Here is a 20,046-nt window from a genome sequence, read left to right on the forward strand (position 1 = left end):
CCCTGCCTCTTCGCCCTACATTGCTTTATATCTTTTCTTGTCTCAGGGAGGGACAGGGAGGGGTGGATCACTGCTGTAAACCCCACGCTTGCTCCTTGGTATGGGGATTATTTGGCGCAAACCCGCAGTAGCGAAAGTGTGGGGTTTGGGGGAAACTCAGCACCATGAAGATAGTCCCCTAGCCCAAGCGGACTCCTTTTGTTCTTTCTCCATGCCTAATGGACTAAACCATCCAGTCCAGTTACACTATCACCTGTCAATGCCCTTTGCCTGCCTACAGGTCAGCTGACACTTCCTATTCAGGGGAAGGAAGAACAGCTAATAATCCAAACAGAAAACAAAGTATCAGAGCTTTCCAAAAAAAAAATTCAAAGACCCTTCAGTGGATGTACAAAGTTAAAATACATTTGAAACTAACTAGACAGCATTTACCATACTGATGGTTTAACAAAGAGGGCGCGCTGGGTCACCATGAGCTTTATCACACCAGCCTAATAGTCTGCATTCACGGCGCATTGGACTCACTTGACATCTAAGTTGGAGTCTGCTTTTGAGGCGAAGGACTCTGATGACGTGTAGCATATCAAGCTGTGATCACGGGTCTTCCCCCGTCTCTTGGCGACGTATTTTGCAGCGCAGAAAGAACGGTTCTTCTTGAGCTCCGAGCGGCCACTGGTGTAACAGAGGGATGACAAGGAGCAGAGCCACCTCCCATGGGCAGCCTCGAGCGCCGCGGAGCCCGGAGCAGGCCCAGCCCTCCCGGCGTGTGCATGGGTGCAAGAAGACAAGGACCCGCCTCCCTCGGCAGCCCCGAGCACCCCAGAGCCCAGCCCAGCCCAGCCCTCCCGGGGCAAGTGTTTGTGCAGGGTGGAGGCTGGTGTGATGGAGCTCAACAGCAACAACAACAACAACGGTATGGGATAATTCGAGGGCAAACCAGAATAAAAGTGTAGGTGGGATGAAGCTCAAAGCAGCTGGAAACTGGCTTTTAAAGTCTAGGACATTTTTGCATGATATGTTTGTGATTTAAGTGTATGTGGGGAGCAAAGCTACCTTATTTTGTCGGATAGTAATAGGAGCTCCCATTTGTCATGAACCCCACTAAAAAAGTGTGGGTTGGGAATGTACACAGGAAGGATTTCAAGGGAGAAAACCAGAAGCTATTCCGTAGACAGTACGTGAATAAAAACTCAAAGGTATCAGAAGACTCCTCAGAATGAGAAATTGGGGATCAAGCGTCTTTCCCAGACCTGCTGCGTGCAGCTTGTCAGATAATGGTTACGGGTGCATCCTGCTGTTCCTCTTCCTACACAATTGCATCCTTGTGCCCTGGTGGCAAAGCTGGGCTTTGGTTACCTTTGCTTCCGTTGTAATGAGCACCTTGCTCAAGGTTTTACTCTATCTCCAAGGAAAGATTACAGAAGGGATCATTTGAGAGGGAGATGCTGCTTTATACCTTCAAAGCCACTGTGGTGGTGTTGTGTTCAACCTGAAGTAGCATAAATGGGATGATGGCTTTACAAGGTGGCAGCCAGCGGAAGTTTTTTTTTTTTTTTGCTTATTTCACAGAAGTCTTAAAACTTGTCAGATTCAGACCCACCTTAATGCACACTTAATGTTGGTTTATTTTTATTTCACTTTACATGCCTGCAGTTCTCCTTTGCGTGGGCCTTAAGGGGAACAGATCATTTATTTATTTATTCATTCATTCATTTCAGTTCAATTCTATATGCTCTCTGTGCGTTCTCTATAATTGATCAAAATTCAAAATACAGCATAATAAAAATAGCCTAACTTTTAAAAAACATAGAAAAATTTATGAATTATGAATTGCCAAGCAAGGGGATATGGATTTGCATAAAAATGCATACACTAATTTATGGGTACAGATACAAATTTAGAAATTATTGTAATTCAGATAGAAATACAGCACATCTCACTGTAGTGTGGAAGACCTGGCCTCCATCTATACGTCAATGGGATTGCTCCTCATTTAATATAAACCTGAATTTTCATTGATTCGAATCTAGGCAAAGAGCGTCACACTGCAGCAGCAACAGCGATTTTTCTCCTTAATTTTTTTATAGTGTAGTTATTAATGCACACATGCGCGCATATGGAGCGAAGCTATAAATTTTATCTGCGGACGTCAGCAGATTCTTATAAGAGAATAACAGAGAAAAACCGAGAGGGGGGAAAGGAACTAGGCAGCAAAAGAGGATATGAGAGGGGGGAAAGCAGTGCGTTGCAAAGGACAACCGTCTGGGAAAAAAATGGAGGCGAATCACTTTGTCCTGCCCTGAAAGCTCTGTCCACATGTCCAAATGCAATTTCACTTCCCCAGCGACACATACTGTAACTATAAGGTGGTGCAAACTCGGATGTTGATCCAAAAGGTGAGGTAAATCGCGAATGTGAATATGAGGATTATCGCGTTAAAACCTGGCGCAGTGGCAAATGGACAGCTGCATCATGTGCCCTGAAATGCTAATCTGCGCATTTACATCGGGGTAAAGAAGCCGTATAGACAAGCCCCAGGGATTTTAATTAGACTATCGTGTTTGCTTGTTAGAAGAAGAGGCTTAGCCTGAACTGTGTAGAATGTTTGTTGCTGGACTTCGAGTCTCTGAGTATGTGGGGAGGGGGAGGTCTGTACTCTTTGTACAGAACTGTTGCTCCTCCTCCTCCTCCTCCTCCTCCTCCTCCTCCTCACTGTCTCTGCCTGTTCACCTGCCCTCTCTAGGTGAGCAAGCAATGACAGGAACGAGAAGAAGGCACAGCAGCAAGAGCTTCACCTCTCCCTCGGCGGCTGGGTGGATTAGGCCCGCCAGAGTACTGAGGACAAATGAAGGAGAAGTGGCAACAGCAGTAGGAGCTCATCGAAGGTATCTTGCCCCAAACCTGGAGGTAGCACTGTCGGGGCAACCTGCCCCGTGTCCTGATGTAATGGCATTGTGCTTGTGCCCACACTCCCGTCCCTTCCCCCCTGGAGGTTGGGGAACAGGGCAATGCACAACAACATCTCATCAACATGTAGGTATGTTGCCCTTGACACTATGTTTGTGTATGAGGGGGGAGTAGTATTAAATGTGTGGTTGTCATTTGCAACAGCAGCAGATGCATGTTTAATGTAACCTAGGGTGACCATATGAAAAGGAGGACAGGGCTCCTGTATCTTTAACAGTTGTATTGAAAAGGACATTTCAGCAGGTGTCATTTGTATATATGGAGAACCTGGGGAAATTTCCTCTTCATCACAACAGTTAAAGCTGCAGGTGCCCTGCCCTCTTTAAAATCTGGTCACTCTAGTATAGCTCCTGCAGCTTTAACTGTTGTGATGAAGAGGGGCTCTCCAGGTTCTCCATATATACAAATGACATCTGCTGAAATTCCCTTTTCTATGCAGCTGTTAAAGATACAGGAGCCCTGCCCTCCTTTTCATATGGTCACCCTAATGTAACCTGTAAGGCCAACCTGCAGCTCTAAAAGCCAAACAGTGTGTATCATTGTCAAATGCTGCCACTAGATGGCCCTTTGTGATAAAAGATTTGTGTCTTTTTTTGCAAACCACTTTTAGGAGCTGTCTTGCTCTTGTCTGTTCAAGGGAAAGCAGGGCACGTTCATCTTCAAGGTATGGAGTGAGCTTTATGTCTCCCCAGATTTCTAGAAACTGCCCTAGCATGGGTCCCTGTGACTTTATCAGCAACATAAAAAGCTCAAGGTGGCTAATAAAAAGAAATATACAACAATAATACTTATTGGTAAATGTTTGTGTAGCGTGCATTCAAGCTCTAAATATGCATTATCTAATTGTAATCCTAACAATAATACCAAAATTAAAACAAAAATGAAAATAATCACACACACAAATGAAATAAAAGGACATTCAGAAACCCAACAATAAAGAATGTGGTCTGAATGGGATCACAAACTGTCTTATAGGGGGTTTTAATTGGTTGGGCGCTGTTTATTTCTTTTATCGTTGTGTTTCTGATTGTCCTTTTAATTTATTTCATTTTTGTGTGAGATTATTTTCAGTTTTGTTTTTTTTTAATTTTGGTCTTATTATTGTTAGCTGCCTTGAGTGCCAATTTTTGGCAGGAAATAAATAAAATAAATTGAACATTCTTTTATTATCAGACATTCTGCCAGTGAGACAGTTCTGCACAGGGATCCAGAACAGAGGATCCAATGCAATAGCCAGAATCCAAAGATGACAAACTTGAATATAGCCCCATACATAGCAGCCTCCATAGCACATCACAAACTGCTTTTGCAGAGGAGAGTGGTGACTCCGATGCCAGTGGAGCTGTGAATCCACTCCGGGTTTCAATCAGAACTCTAAGGGAGCTATCCGAGGCAACTCCTTTAGAATTCTGACTGGTTCTGACTGAAACCTGGAGTAGATTCACTGCCTCACTGGCATCGGAGCCACCTGCCTCCATTGTGTTTTTGTGATAGGTTTTAAAAGCTGTTTGCTATGCTGATGGGTACAGGGAGTGGCTGCTGTTTGGAAAAAAACAAGTCCGAAGCTCCCTTGAGCTCGTTGCATGGCTCTTTGGGTCTCTGCCAATAATTTCATAACAGGCAGTAGTAAGCAGAAGTGGTAATTTAATAACAGGCAGAGGTAAGTCATAATTCTAGTTCAGTTTTCCTCCAGTTTCCGTTCCAAAAGTGGTTTTCAAAATGGGGTCCACAGGGACCCTTTGGGGCAGGAAAACGATAAACTATTATGCAATGGAATATAAATTCTCACCAGCCATCTGTTTGCCTAAGTAAGAAAACCAAGCAAAATCCTCTGTGCCGATGCGTCCAAGACCCGAACTGGTGGCTAAGATTGTAGGGCAAGCCATTGGGTTAGAAAAAGGTGATGCAAACCCCAGAGTACAGGATACTGTTGTCCCTGACAAGAACGGCAATGACAAGTTACGCTTAGGGCCGAAACAGACTTTACTTTGTGTGTCAAACAGCTATGCCTGTTTTAAAACTTCTTTTTACTCTAGAGAAAGCACAGGGCCTCCATTCAGGATCCTAGTGTAAAGGGGCTTTTAAGAATTGAATTGGGCTTCCTGAGCCATAATCTAGAGTAAAAATGAAAAGAAGACATTGTTGCTAGACACCCATTTAAAGTAATTTCTATTCTGGCCCTTACATGACTTGGGAGCTGCTATGTGTAACATGATCAGCGGAACTGAAGTTAAGGACAACAGGCTCCCTGGGGGAAATCTTTAGAAGCAATACCACTCAGCTCGGGGGCGGGCACGACGGGTCATCAATAAAGCATTACTTACAGGCCTAGCTGTTGTTGCATCCTTCTATTTACCACATAAACACTATGGTGGGGCTGATGCTGCATCACTCCAGAGTTGTGTAAAGGAACATAAGAAGAACATAAGAAATGCCATGCTGGATCAGAACAAGGGTCCATCTAGTCCAGCACTCTGTTCACACAGTGGCCAACCAGCCATTGGCCAGGGACCAACAAGCAGGACATGGTGCAACAGCACCCTCCTACCCATGTTCCCCAGCAACTGGTGCACACAGGCTTATTGCCTCGAATACTGGAGATAGCACACAACCATCATGGCTAGCAGCCGTTGATAGCCTTAGCCTCCAGGAATTTATCCAATTCCCTTTTGAAGCCATCCAGATTGGTGGCCATCACTACATCTTGTGGTAGTAAGTTCCTAATTTAACTATGCGCTATGTGAAGAAGTACTTGCTTTTATTTGTCCTGGATCTTCCACCAATCATTTTCATGGGATGACCCCAGGTTCTAGTATTTTGAGGGAGGAAGAAAAATGTCTCTCGTGGGTGGAGATGCCAAGATGGTTTCTTCCCTGAAAGCATTACCGTCCCTGGTGCCAGCTTCATGGTTTGGATGTCTCTTGGGCAAGGCACCCTCCCTGGGCCTCCTCCATCAATGAGTCTGCCTTCTCACTGCCATTTTCACCAGCTGCTTGTGCTCCTCCTCCTCCTCCTCTTTCTCGTCATTGGTCCCACTGGTTTGCTTGACAGGCAGAGAGCTAGTGAGCAAGTCGGCAGTGCACCCTCTCATGCCATTCCTAACGTTGTCTAGGCCAGAGCGAGATGCAGGTGAATAAATAGGTTGCAAGGGTGAAGAGGAGGAGCAACTTCAAGTCAGTAGGCCCCTGCTGGGATATGAGCCCTCAGCAGGCGCTCAACCATGGCTTCCCTTGATGCTGGTTCTTGCTGGCCCTCACAGTGGGTGATGCTGGTGTGGGAACCACTGAATTAACCCCCCCAAATGATCCACTTCTGGATTCAAATGGTACTCCAACAGTATGGGAGCAGCCCCATCACAGTGGCTTCACCACAGCAGTTCCTGCATCAATGTTCTTAATTTATGAATTGAAGCCTAAGGCTAGTTCAATATGTATGTATGTGCAGGGGTGGGAAATCAGGAGAATTGCAAATGTGACTGAGAGCTTTTCTACACAAGGCATTCATTGTGCGGTTGTGATTGTTGGGAATTGCAGGACTTTTTTTCTGTCTAAATATGCTTAGCAATGCACCCTAAAGTAATGTTTAGTTTGACCCTGAAACATGCTATGCAGAAATCATAATCCATCACATGACTATAACATTTGAAAAAGGAGTCTAAAAAGGGTAACACTGAAAACCTGCAGGGGGAAACTGGTGCTAAAGCTTCTGAGGAGGACTATGCATGATCATACTCATTGAGTTGGAAGGAGCCTATAAGTCATCTAGTCTAACCTCCTGCTCAATGGAGGAGATCCAGAGCTGGAGGATCACCAAGAGGCAACTGTCCATGTTCTGCTTGAAGACCTCCAACAAGGCAAAGCTCATCACCCATTTGGTAACTGGTTCTATTGTCGAACTGCTCTTGCCATCAAGACGTTTCTCCTAATGTTCCACCAAAATTGTGCCTTAAACCCATTAGATCTAATCTGGGTAGTATATTTTAGGAGTACTGCCATGTTTTTTCTTTGTTTTGGGTCTCTGCCTTACAAAGGACATCTGATTAATGTCCAGACTGAAAAATTGCTGCCTTTTGTATTTTCAAAGGAAGAGCAGCCATGTAGTGGCTGGTGCAATCTGAGATCTTGCATCAAGCATAACCTAACCTAAACTAATCTGCATAAAATCTCTTCCATTCCATTTTACATCTAGTACAAACTGCAGATTTGGGGGCTTTTTAGCAAAACACTTGTTTTAACAAAACACATGTTTAGCAAAACACTTTTCTTTCCCCTCCCTCTTTTTTTCCTTCTCCTTCTTAACATCTAGCCTGAAGAAGCATTCTGTGAACTCAAAAGCTTGTCACTGCTTTGTGATATCTTTTTTAGTTGATTCTAATAACAGAATTATGATACTGTTACTTCTGGATTATCCCGTAGTGGACCAACATGGCTACTCTGGAATTTTTATGTGAGAAAACAACAACTTTTGTAAGTATCTACTTTAAAATGGGTCTAGAATAATTCAGAGAGGATGGCTACTATCAGTGGCTACTAGCCATGACTAGGAAGTGACCTATCCAGACAATAAGATATCTCCCTCTACATTTTTAATATCTATGTATCTCTTCCATCACCCTCCTTTCCTAGGATGGTCCATTCCATCCCCCACCTCCACTCTCAATGATCAATCTATGTTCCAAGGCCATATTTTGGTACTTATGTGACCTCATGGTTGTCTCAGATCTGCCAAGACCTCTGTGGGCGTGTCATTTTGGCTGTATTAACAATGGCATTCTTGCCTGAGGATGGAAAATATAAGGAATGATCATCGTATAGAACTTCTGTGTTCAGAGGCAGTGTGCCACTGAATATTAGTTGCTGTGAAAAGGCAACAGTGTGATGAGGGAGGGCGCTGTTATGTTCTTGACCAGCTTATGGGCTTCCCAGACGTATCTGGTTGGCCACTGTGACAAAGAAGATACTGGACTAGAGATGGGTCATTGGTCCCATCTACCAGGGCTTGTGTGTCCTGTAGATTTTTTTAATGCCAAATTAGATTCTTGCATAATTGAATTAGACAGGTAACTTATACACACCTTACCCCATCTCTAAATTTGCTGTCAATTAATTCAGACGTGGACTAGTTTTGTTCTCCCTGGCGAGGCAGAGACTTCATTACAATTGGGGTGGAAAGTTAGGAGGTGGGCTGCTTAAGCATTTTGAAATACAGATAAATCTTCTTTAGTGGACTTTTTTATTTCCTTTTCTTCCACAATATTTTCTTTGGTTTCCCAGCCAAATATTTCCTAAGGAAGGATTTTGGACTTCCTTTGAGCTGCAGTTCAACATCTGTCCATATCAGGGGGCTGCAGTAATGGGGGTTTGATGTCAAGTCCAAATCCTCACCAGGGAACAATATATGAAGCACTAGCCATCCATCCACCCCCCAACTTCAAACAGACATTCCTTCCCCCGCCCGTCTTCTCCCACCGCTTCCAACTACGCTATTTTGCACATTATGGAGACAGGATATAACACACATCGGCCCAGAAGGCTTAGGCCTTGGGTAGCTCTATTACGCGCATTACAATGAGGTGTGTAATTCCAGGCATGAGATGGGTTTGCCTGCATGAGCTCAAACTGCTGAAACAATCTTGGTGCCCATCCAAGTGTGGGAAGGCAAGAGATCCCCCAATCTCAGTGTTAACTGCTGCGTGGGATTGTGTGTGTAGGTGGAAGAGCTCCTGCAGACCACCTCTACCAAGTCGTCATGTATCCCAGAAGGAAATGTTGCTAACAAAGAGTGGAGATACATACATATATATATATCAATAGTTCCACTCTATTTTACGTTAGTCAGGCCAAATTTGGAGCAGTGCATCTAGTTCCCAGTTTTAAGGACATTGACAAGTTGGAGCGTGTCCAGAGAAGAGCAACCAGGATGGCAAGGAGTCTGGAAACAAAGTCCTATAGGGAAAGTTTGAAAGAGCTGAGTATGTTTAGCCTGGAGAAGAGAGCCAGTGTGGTGTAGCGGCTAAGGGGTTGGACTGGGAGTCGGGAAATCCGGGTTCTAGTCCCCACTCGGCCATGGAAACCCACTGGGTGACTTTGGGCCAGTCACAAACTCTCAGCCCAACCTACCTCACAGGGTTGTTGTTGTGAAGATAAAATGGAGAAGAGGAGGATTATGTATGCCGCCTTGGGTTCCTTGGAGGAAAAAAGCGGGATATAAATGTAATAAAATAATAATAAGGGGAGACATGATAGTGGTCTCCAAATGTCTGAAAGACTGTCGTGCAGAAAATGGAGCAGGCTTGTTCTCTGTTGCTCCAGAGACCACAACATGAACCAACGGGTGGGTCTTGCAGGGAAGCAGATTCCAGCTTAATGGCAGGAGAAATTTCCTAATTTGCCTCTCCTTCCCTGGAGGTATTTTAGCAGAGGTTGGATGGCCATCAATCAGGGATGCTGTAACTGCACTGACAAGATGGGTTGGACTAGATGATCTCCAATGTACCTTACAACTCTTATGGTTCTATGGGTCTCTTCAGATGGAGGGGGGGATTCCACCACATTTGAAAAGAGCACAATTACACAGAGAAGAGATCAGCAACCTGTGGCCTCTACATTTCAATGGGACAGTGGACCTGTATTGGGCATTTTATAGCACAACCTCAGAAGAGTCGGGTTTTCTGAGGTTTATTTTGTGACGGTAAAACTGAGAAAAGGAGCAGGAGAGGGGCAGGAAGCTGATTTCATTGTCAAAAGGACCTGTGAACATCCATGAGTAGCCAGTGGCGAGCATACTGTAAATTTAAAGAAGCTCTATGAAAAACCCTGTTTGGGAGTTCCTCATCCCTCTTCCCTATCCCCCATAGTTGCATTCCTGCTGGCTGGCCCATCCATGTGTTTGAGGGGCACCTTTGTAAAGCGAGGGGTGCTCTATGTGCACAGGCTCCCCCTGCCCATGATGTGCCTCCCTAACCGTGGTGCCTCATGGACAGCAAAGCACTGGACAAGGCTGCTTCTGCTGTGTGCAAAGGACCCAGCTGTTTCACGTAGGGGGCTCACCAGGTCAAAGGAACTACTCATATGGTGTTGCTTTGTGGCATGCATGTGGGGCTTTCATCTTACCCAGCAGTTTGAGAGGCCCTGTGCCATATCATAGAAGTCTCTCGGGAGGGGGGGTTTCCTCTCCTTGCACTGTGGTAGAGAGGAGGGGCCAGGCCAGTCCTAGACCAAATGGTGCCCCAGGTGAGGAATGTCTCCAGCACCCCCACCATTGTTTCATCAGGAAACTGCCTTACATCAGCTCACTATTTATCCATTTAGCCCAGGGGTCCAAGGGTGCCCATGGCACCCACAGGCATTCACATTTTTAAATAAATAAATATTGTTTTTCCTCTTTTTTATACATGGATCTGTATATATCCATAGCAAGGAATACATATGAAATGCATACATGTTTCTAGCAATTAGACATAACTTTCAACAAAAGTAGACAAAATAGTCAAACAAGTATCTATTTGACGGTGACATCTAATGCCACACTTTCAAATACTGAGAATGATGTAAGTGTAGCGTTCAGCTTTTGACTGTTCTGGAATTTCTTAGGGCCAATGATCCTGTTCAGACGACATGCTAAGCCATGATGGCTAAGCGTGTACATCATTGAATATTAAAGACTGTTCCAGTATAAAATTTGCCTGTGTAATAGCTTCCTCTCCAAAAGAAACAACTACTGGTCATTGCATATATATATATATATATATATATATATATATATATATATATATATATAGGCAGTGACTGAGCCTAGGTCATTCTTCATGCAAAGTATGTACCACTGAGCTATGATCCATCCCTAAGGCGGGCTCCACTTTTATGGTTCTTCCGTTTTTGAAAACCTTCTTTTTAGCATCTGTTGCCCATTTTACGACTTGGATGCACAATCTGCATGCAGGATGTATCCATGTCACATAAAGCAACGATTGTTCATGCCTGGTTCTGATCACAATTACTCACCCACGCACCTCTGAGGATGTAAATTTTCCTGTGAATAATATATATTTTTGTGAAAAGGATGTTAACACAAAACTGGGCAAGTAGGTCAGTGTTACCAGTTTTACAAGTGAAGATGAACCATCTGGACTATTCTTTTCAGTGGATAGTTAAGTATCCAGGCTTTGGGTGTCTTTGCATTAAAGGGAAATCACTTTGCAAGGAGAGGCAAGGACATAGATCCACAATCCTCTTAGTTTCTGGTCACATTCCCAGGGCCCATCCTCCCCTGTGGAGAAATAGGAAGTGAAAATGCCCATATTGGCTCAGTTCGAACAACACAATAACCACCACGTTACCAGCACGGTTTTAGTGCACGTGCTGGTAACTTCGAGGCTCGACTTCTGCAATGTGCTCTACATAAGGCTACCTTTGTGCCTAGTCCGGAAACTTCAACTTGTTCAAAATATGGCAGCCAGGTTAGTCACCAGTACATCTAGGGGTGACCATATTACGCCAAGTCTAAAATCACTTCACTGGCTGCCAATTAGTTTCTGGGTGAAGTATAAAGTGTTGGTTATTACCTTTAAAGCCCTACATGGTGTGGGTCCAGGTTACCCATGGCATCGCCTTCTCCCGTACAATCCGCCCCACACACTCAGGTCCTCTGGGAAGAATTTACTTCAGTCAGCCAAAAATAGGCTGACAACCATTACCCAGAGGACCTTCTCTTCTGCCGCTCCCAGACTGTGGAATGGCCTGCCGGGAGAGATTTGTCAACTTAATAGTCGTTCTGAATTCAAGAAGGCTATAAAGACTGATCTCTTCTGGCAGGCCTACCCAGTTGAATTTTAAGATATTTGACTGTTATTTTAATATTGTATTAGTTTTATATGTTTTAATTAGTTTTATGTATTTTATGGTATTTGTATCTAATGTTGTTTCCTGCCTCGATCCAGCGGGAAGGGCTGGTAAGAAATAAATTTATTATTATTATTATTATTTAGTAGTAGTAGTAGTAGTAGTCAACTGTAAGTTGAATAGTCAACTGTTGGTATTTGTGTCATCTGTTGGGCAAAAACCACCCCACAGTTGAGTTTTTTGTACAAAAAAACCCCCACTGGAGAAACACAACCTGCTGCAGAGCTGACTAGTCGTACAACTGGTGGTTGTCCGAACTGACCCAGTGGAGTTTGTGCCCCATTGAGTAGACTTTTTCACCTGGCTACAGAGTTCCCAGGCAAGAGTGGCCAAAACCATGCTGGCTGCTTTGCTGCAACCAGCACAACTTGCAAAGGCTGCTGGAATAGCACTGGGAGGACTGAGGGAGGGCAGGGAAAGGGGTGGGTGCTGTGTCAATCAAATGCCAGGTTGACTATAAATCCACTCATCACAAGCCTCAACCAACCACAGTTGTGTAGGAACATGTTGTGTGGGGAGTACCCGCAAAAACAACAACCGTGAGTTGACTACTCCAACCACCATTGACTAATGTGTTCTCTGAACGCAGCCATTGTTTCTTCTGCCCTGCCTGGCTCTTGCTTAGGATGAATGGAGGGCTCTGAGATCACACTGTGCCCTAATTGACCCCAAATTCTTTAATCAGTTGATCTAGGAGAGTGACAGGTATGTATCAAGAGGGACATCCTCCTATTTATGTTCAGGTGCAGTTGAAAAAGAAAAGTGCATGCCAGGTACAGCAGTGCTAGAAGGGACAAAAAGAAAAAGGCAGTGATAATATGGGCTATGCAATTCAAAATGGGACAAAAATCTAATGGGAAATTCCCATCCATTTACCTATTTATCGATGAGTGGAACCAGGTTGCAATGCCATCTCGGTACCATTAGGGGGAGCTCTAGCACTCTTCTTATGCTGAGACTATAAATAAATAAAATTCCGTCCCTGGGCTTTCTCACATGTTAAGACTACAGTAGAGAAAGATCACTGTGATTTTCTCAAAGTGTTCACACATTGTGTTTATGGCCGTTTACTATTATGATTCTGGAGCAGTTCAGCTGAAGGCTTTCACTGGGCACCAGCTGTCAGCCAAGGGAATGTGGTTGCTGCTGAATGCTTAATTCTTAGGGCTGGTTGATACAATTGGCAGAACCGTGAAGGTGGGGAGGGGAAGCTCTTCATGGACTGTACCACTTTGCTCTGTAGGTAGGGATCTTTGAGCACTCCCCTATGAAAAAGCCCCTGTATGTAGAAAACTAGCACATCAGGAAAAGGACTTTTTTGGAGCAGCGATTCCCCCCCTCCCCCAATAAGTGAGTATTCAAACATGTAGGAACACCACTCCCACCACCCAAATCTAAAGTAGCAGAAATCCTGGCAGACCTGTTCCCCGTTGATTCTGCTAAGTCTATAAACTGCACCTTAAGAGGTTGTCCTGCTATGCACTTTTAGAAAGGCTCACAGGGATGTGTCATTTTTTTAAAAAAAAACACCTGTTCTTGTGGGAAAGAGAGGCAGAGCCACATAATTTTAGATCCTGGACATAATGTTCTTGGAGGACAGCTTTAGACAGCTATGTGTCTTACTTCAATTACAAAGTGCACAGTTAACAGTTCTTTTCTTCCCTCCGTCACTCCATGCTTTACAACTGTTTCTATATGCCTGATACATTGGCACAAAACGTTTGCCAACTCTGATAAAAGAAAGAAATACTCTGACCATGTGCACTTTCACATTTTAAACACATTGTAATCACAGCACCATGTTGATTACATGATGACTACCCTAGAGCCAATGTGGTGTTGTGGTTAGAGTGTTGGACTGGGACTGGGGAGATCTGGGTTCTAGTCCCCACTTGGTCATGAAGCGCACTGGGTGACTTTGGGCCAGTCACTGACTCTTAGCCTGACCTACTTCACTGGGTTAGGATAAAATAGAGAGAAGGGAGATCTTGGAAGCCACCTTGGATTCCTTGCAAGAAGAAAAACACGGCAATAAGTGTAACAATACAAAGGAATAATGTGGTGCTAAACTGTTTGTCGCTGCCCCCATCATCTGCTGCTCTGTGGATGCTCATTTGGGGGGGGGCAGTGCTGGGGTGCCCTGGGCCCCAGCCCCGAGGTCCAGCCCCGGGCAGACAACTGGTGACAAATGAGCCAGAAGTCCAGGTTCACCCTATGTGCATTTCTCTTTGGGCTCCTCCAAGGTAGCCAGCTCTACACATGACAGTTGAATGGGCTTGTAATGGACCAGGGGAGATGGCTCCAGGAAGGAAGAGGTCCCAGTGGCGGTTACAGCAGGAAGAGAATCTTTGGTGGGAGCTTAGGTCAGGAGAAGTCAGGGGGCTGAATATCAACTGTGGGAGGGGGACTGAAGCCAGCAGTGAACCAGGACAGAGTCAAAAGTGGCTCAGCCATTTCTCTTTCTACCTACCACCCTATTTTCTCTCCCTATCTCCCTCTAAGTTCCTGCCAGGAGAGAGACAGATTCAGATGATTCTCACCAAGGCCCCATCTACATGGGGGTACTACTGCACCTTATACATGATCGTAGCGCATGATCTCCCCCTCTTGGCAACAACTGTGGGGTTTCATGCCATAAAGTCTTTGGGTGATGGGATTTCCCATCGTGTCGGCTTCAGTGAAGTTTGGGAGTCTGTGTGATCTTGGGGCTGTCTATGTGCACCCAAAGCCCTGCGGTGGCTGTGAATCTGTTCTGCGTCAGTTTCATGGCACAGCCGCAGATTCACAGCCACCATGGAGCTTTCCCTCGAAGCTGTGCTCTAAAAAAGTCAAGAACTTACCACAACTTTTTTGATGGGAGTGAGGTCTCCCCGGCTCTTCTACCATCTGACCTTGCTCCATGGCCGATGCAGGGGCAGACATGGCAGAGAGCAACCAACGATTCATTGCCAGAAGCCAGGAAGAAGGTGGGGTCAGCAGCTCCAGTACCAAGATGAAACCCCACATTCCATCCTTGGCATCAGGATTACCTGACACCATCCCAGGTAAGCAAAACTGTTGAGGGTTGCCTCCAGTGAAGAGTGGGCCCTTTGGAGAAGAAGGATGGGTATAGAATTATAGGGTGACTATATGAAAAGGAGGAGAGGGCTCCTGTATCTTTAACAGTTGTATTGAAAAGGAAATTTCAGCAGGTGCCCTGTCCTCTTTTAAATCTGGTCACTCTAGTATAGCTCCTGCACCTTTAACTGTTGTGATAAAGAGGGAATTTCACCAGGTTCCCCATATATACAAATGACACCTGCTGAAATTCCCTTTTCTATGCAACTGTTAAAGATACAGGAGCCCTGTCCTCCTTTTCATATGGTCACCCTAGAATTATCTCCCTTCTCATATGCCAGAGGAGAGCTCAGGGCTACGCTCCCTCAGGCCGCTTGCCTTAATACTGTTTTTTATGTTTTGATGGTTTTTAAATTTTGTATACTTTTAATGTTTAGCATTTTTAATTGTTGTAAACCGCCCAGAGAGCTTCGGCTGTGGGGCAGTACATAAATGTAATAAAATAAATAAATAAATAAATAATAAAGCCATGCTGCTTTGGGATGGCTTTTGAAACCTCCACTTCTGCCCTGAGAACAGCCTGCTAAACATGTCTACTCAGGAGAAAGTCCCATTGACTTCCCCTGCACTTCCTCAGCAGAGCCGAGAGACAGAGGATGGGGAAGCCTATTATTTCGAATCTCCGCTTTTCCAGAGGAGCGCACCTGCGCATAATGTTAATGAGTTTAACAGGCTTTGTTTTTCTCCAATTGAGCCGTCAAGTCAGCACAACGCTTTCATTTGTGAACTGCCCAGAGAGCCTGCTATACTGCTATTGGGCAATATAAAAATGTAATAAATAAAATGATTTTGGTTCTTTCGAAATCTTCACTTCTGCAATGAAAACAGCTTGCTAAACATGTCTACTCAGGAGTAATTCCCATTGACTTCCACTGCACATCCTCAGCATGGAGCTTTTTATTATTATTATTATTATTATTATTATTATTATTATTATTATTATTATAAGCCTGTTGATGCCAGAGACTCCACCCATATATGCCTCAACTAGTGCTATTTCTCATGCAGTCTGTCATTCAAAAGTGGATCTTTTCTTTCTTTCTCCTTTTTTTGGTATAGGCCACTTTAGTTGGCTGCCTGTGCCATGGGAGGTGCAAATCTGATTTTATGAAAATGCAGCTTTTAATTGAATTGTGTTGGAAAGCCATGTAGATGGACTTCAGTGGCTTGGAGTAATTGCATACACAAAGTTTTTGAAATTAGGCTGAGGGGCTGCAAGCGGTCCTCATCTGGTATATACCAATGCCTCATACCTCTCTCAAAAACTACTGTCTGTCCCCAGCGATAAGACTCTAATGTGCCACCCCACATTTCACCTTTTTGATGCTATGAGATAAATGCAGCTACTCTTCTATGGCATCTTCGCTACAAGGTTTCTTTTTGCAATACGAGAAAGACAAAGAGCGCTTGCAAAGCCAACCACCATATACAAATGAGCAAGATAACGAAAAGCGTGAAATAATTTATTCCATGGATTCTATTAAGATTTTCACACATTCTTTCACTTGGATCCTTTCTAACATCTGGAATCTTTTGTTCCCAACAGTGGGCCATGAATATTTTTCAATAGCTCTTCAGACTAGTATATTTTATTTTCCAGATCAAATGTTATTTCTAATGTGGTTCCTTTTGCCTGAATCTGGATGGAAAATACAAATATCAGGCCTATTCCATGAGCATTTTCCCCAATCCTTGGGGTCTTCTGGCTCTATTCCAGAGCTAGAGAAAAACCCAACCTTGAAGAGAAAATTTGATTCTCTTTCCTTTCAGTCTCATGAATCTGGGAATAATTTAGGTAAACTGAAAAAAGCAAGGAGCACTTGGCACAAAGGTAGAAATTGTGAAGAAGAGAAGAAGACAAAATGTTGAATAGATAGGATTTTTCCACTTACTTCATACTGTTTAATGTAGCTTCTTAATTTCAGTCACTTCTTCTGGAAAGCACCAGGAGTTTGGCAAATGTTCCAGACAAGAGAGCTAATACAGCTGGGCCTATGAAATGTGCAGTTATAATGGTGACTGCCACATTCACAATTGACCACTTCATTCGGAATTGCCACTTTGTGAACTTGGCTAAGAAGTGACCTTATAGAGGATTAGGGAGACAACAGACATCCATTAGGGGAAATGGCATACAAAATGGCATCAATTAGAGGAAATAGCTTGCAAAAATGTGCATATCAGGGGAAATTATATGCATGCATTAAGGGAAAAGAGCACCTTTTATCAGCTTAGGCTGATATACCAACTACACCCTTATCTGGACAGAGATAGCCTCGCTACAGTTATCCGTGCTCTGATAACTTCTTGTCTGGATCACTGCAATGCATTGTAAGTGGGGCTGCCTTTGAAAACAGTCTGGAAACTTTAGCTGGTCCAAAACAGGGCAGCAAGATGGTTAACAGGGACTAGACGATGATACCACATTATGCCAATCCTTTCCCAGCTTCACTGGCTGCCAGTCTAGGTCCAGGCCTGACTCAAAGTGCTGGTATTAACATCAAAGCCCTAAATGGCTTGAGGCCATGTTACCTGAAGGATCGCCTCCTCCTATATGTACCTGCCCATACCATAATATCGTCCCCAGTGGTCCTTCTCTGTGAGCTCCTGCCAAACAAAGTAAGGTGGGTGGCTGCCAGGAGGAGGGCCTTTTCTGCTGTGGCACCCCAGCTGTGGAATGAGCTCCCTAGAAAGGTTTGCCTAGCACCTACATTATACTCTTTCCAGTGCCAAGTGAAGACCTTTTTATTTTCCCAGTATTTTAATATTTTACCATTCTAGTCTTTTAACTTTGCTGTTTTAAATCTGCATTTTAAATCTTTGCATTCCTCCTCCGTTTTATTCTGGTTGTACTTTTATATTGTTATTATTATTATTATTATTATTATTATTATTATTATTATTTATTTATTTATATAGCACCATCAATGTACATGGTGCTGAACAGAGTAAAACAGTAAATAGCAAGACCCTGCCGCATAGGCTTACATTATAATAAAGTCATAGTAGAGCAATAAGGAGGGGAAGAGAATGCAAACAGGCACTGGGTAGGGTAAACTAACAGTATAGAATCCAAACAACATCAGGTATTAAAAGCTTTAGGAAAAAGAAAAGTTTTTAGCTGAGCTTTAAAAGCTGCGATTGAACTTGTGGATCTCAGATGTTCTGGAAGAGCGTTCCAGGCGTAAGGGGCAGCAGAAGAAAATGGACGAAGCCGAGCAAGGGAAGTAGAGACCCTTGGGCAGGTGAGAAACATGGCATCAGAGGAACGAAGAGCACGAGCGGGGCAATAGTGTGAGATGAGAGAGGAGAGATAGGAAGGAGCTAGGTTTAAGTTTTATACTTTAAGTTGTACTTTATGGTTTTAATTTTTGTGAACCACCCAGAAAGCTTCAGCTATTCTGCAGTATTGAAATGGAATAAATAAATAAATCACATACAAAAACGTGTATATTAGGAGATATGTACACAGAAACATGTTCACATTTTCTTGCAGACTTTTTACCAAAAGAAATTGCAAACAGATGCAGAAACGGAACAAACTTGTACTTTAAAAAAATTCAAAAGTTATAGAAATATAAGAGATCTATACCAAGCAGGATATAACACTTTGAAAGCAGTTTGAAAACAGTATGTGGAATACATCATGGGATACAACAGTTGTCAATACCGTTATAAACCATTATAAAGCAGTAGCGTAGATCAACCTTCTTTTCATTTTAACTCCCAGGCCACAGCTAGACCTAAGGTTTATCCTGGGATCATCCAGGGTTCGCCCCTGCCTGAGCACTGGATCCCCTGTGTGTCACCTAGATGAACAGATTTGACATCCAGGGATAAACCTTAGGCCTAGCTATGGCCCCAGTCTTCCTTGATAACTCCAGATATTCATTAATTCATTTAAATTCCTAGCTTGCCCAGGCAGGTATCAATAGCTTAAAAAGCAAGACTAAACTTTTATTTTAAAGTCTGTTATTACCTAACTGTAATACATCCTGCATTGTAGCACACAACTAGGTTCTCATATCTATCATGTCCTTTGCTAACTATATGGTAACATTGGAGTGAGTGAAACTGGATTAGGAGCTCACTAAATCCTGGGATTGTGAAGTGCAAATCTGTATATGCTGCCTGCCACTTTAAGAGCTCAGAGACCCCTTCCAGAAACCAGCATTTTCAAGCATGTTGGGGTTTGGCTCTGGAAGCTCTATATCGCAACCATGTGTGGGCCAGGGCCTGGCTCGGCTGGGCACATGCAAACCACCCTTCTTGGATGCTAGCCAGTGAGAGAATTTGCAGCAATAGTGCCTTCCAATCCACTGCTCCTACCATCACTTTGCAGACTCTTCTTCCTTTCCTGCTTTTGGTTTCAACCCAGCACACTTGTTAAATACATATAGGGAAAACAGGCATTGAAGTAGGAGGCCTGCTCTTTTGCATGTGCATATGATGTCTCTGTTCTCATCAGCAAGGTAACATGTGAAAAGGGAGTGCAGCAATTTCCATTATGTAACCTGAAATGTACTTCTAAGTTGTTGTAATTGACATCATAAAAAGAGTGAAATTGAATCAAACCAAAGACCTATCTAGTCCAGCATTCTGTTCACACAGTGGCCAGCAAGCTGCCTGGGGAAAGCCCACCTGCTTTTGTGTCCCTGCAACTGGTGTTCATAGGCATACTGTCTCTGATACCAGAGGTAATATATATCCATCAGGACATGTAGCTAATGATAGCCTTACCTTCAATGAACTTGTCTAATCATTCCAAATTAAAGCCATCCATATTGGTAGACAACATTACATCCTGTGCTAGTGAATTTCATAGTTTAACTATAGGCCTGTTCAAAAGACACCGTAAACCCTGCTGGTTAAGGCTTTCAGTTAAGCAGCAGGGTTTAAGGTGTCTTGTGTGATGCGTTTTGCTAAGCCCGCTCGTTCACTAACCACAGTCGGACCATCTGCAGCAGAGTTAGCGGCTCTAACCATGGCTTAAAACGTTGTGTGTGACAGCAAGTCTTATGGTTAGTGCTAACCCCAGAGAACCACAGTTTCACTAACCACA

The sequence above is a fragment of the Elgaria multicarinata genome, chromosome 1, assembly GCF_023053635.1.
Source record: "Elgaria multicarinata webbii isolate HBS135686 ecotype San Diego chromosome 1, rElgMul1.1.pri, whole genome shotgun sequence".
Classification (NCBI taxonomy): domain Eukaryota; kingdom Metazoa; phylum Chordata; class Lepidosauria; order Squamata; family Anguidae; genus Elgaria; species Elgaria multicarinata.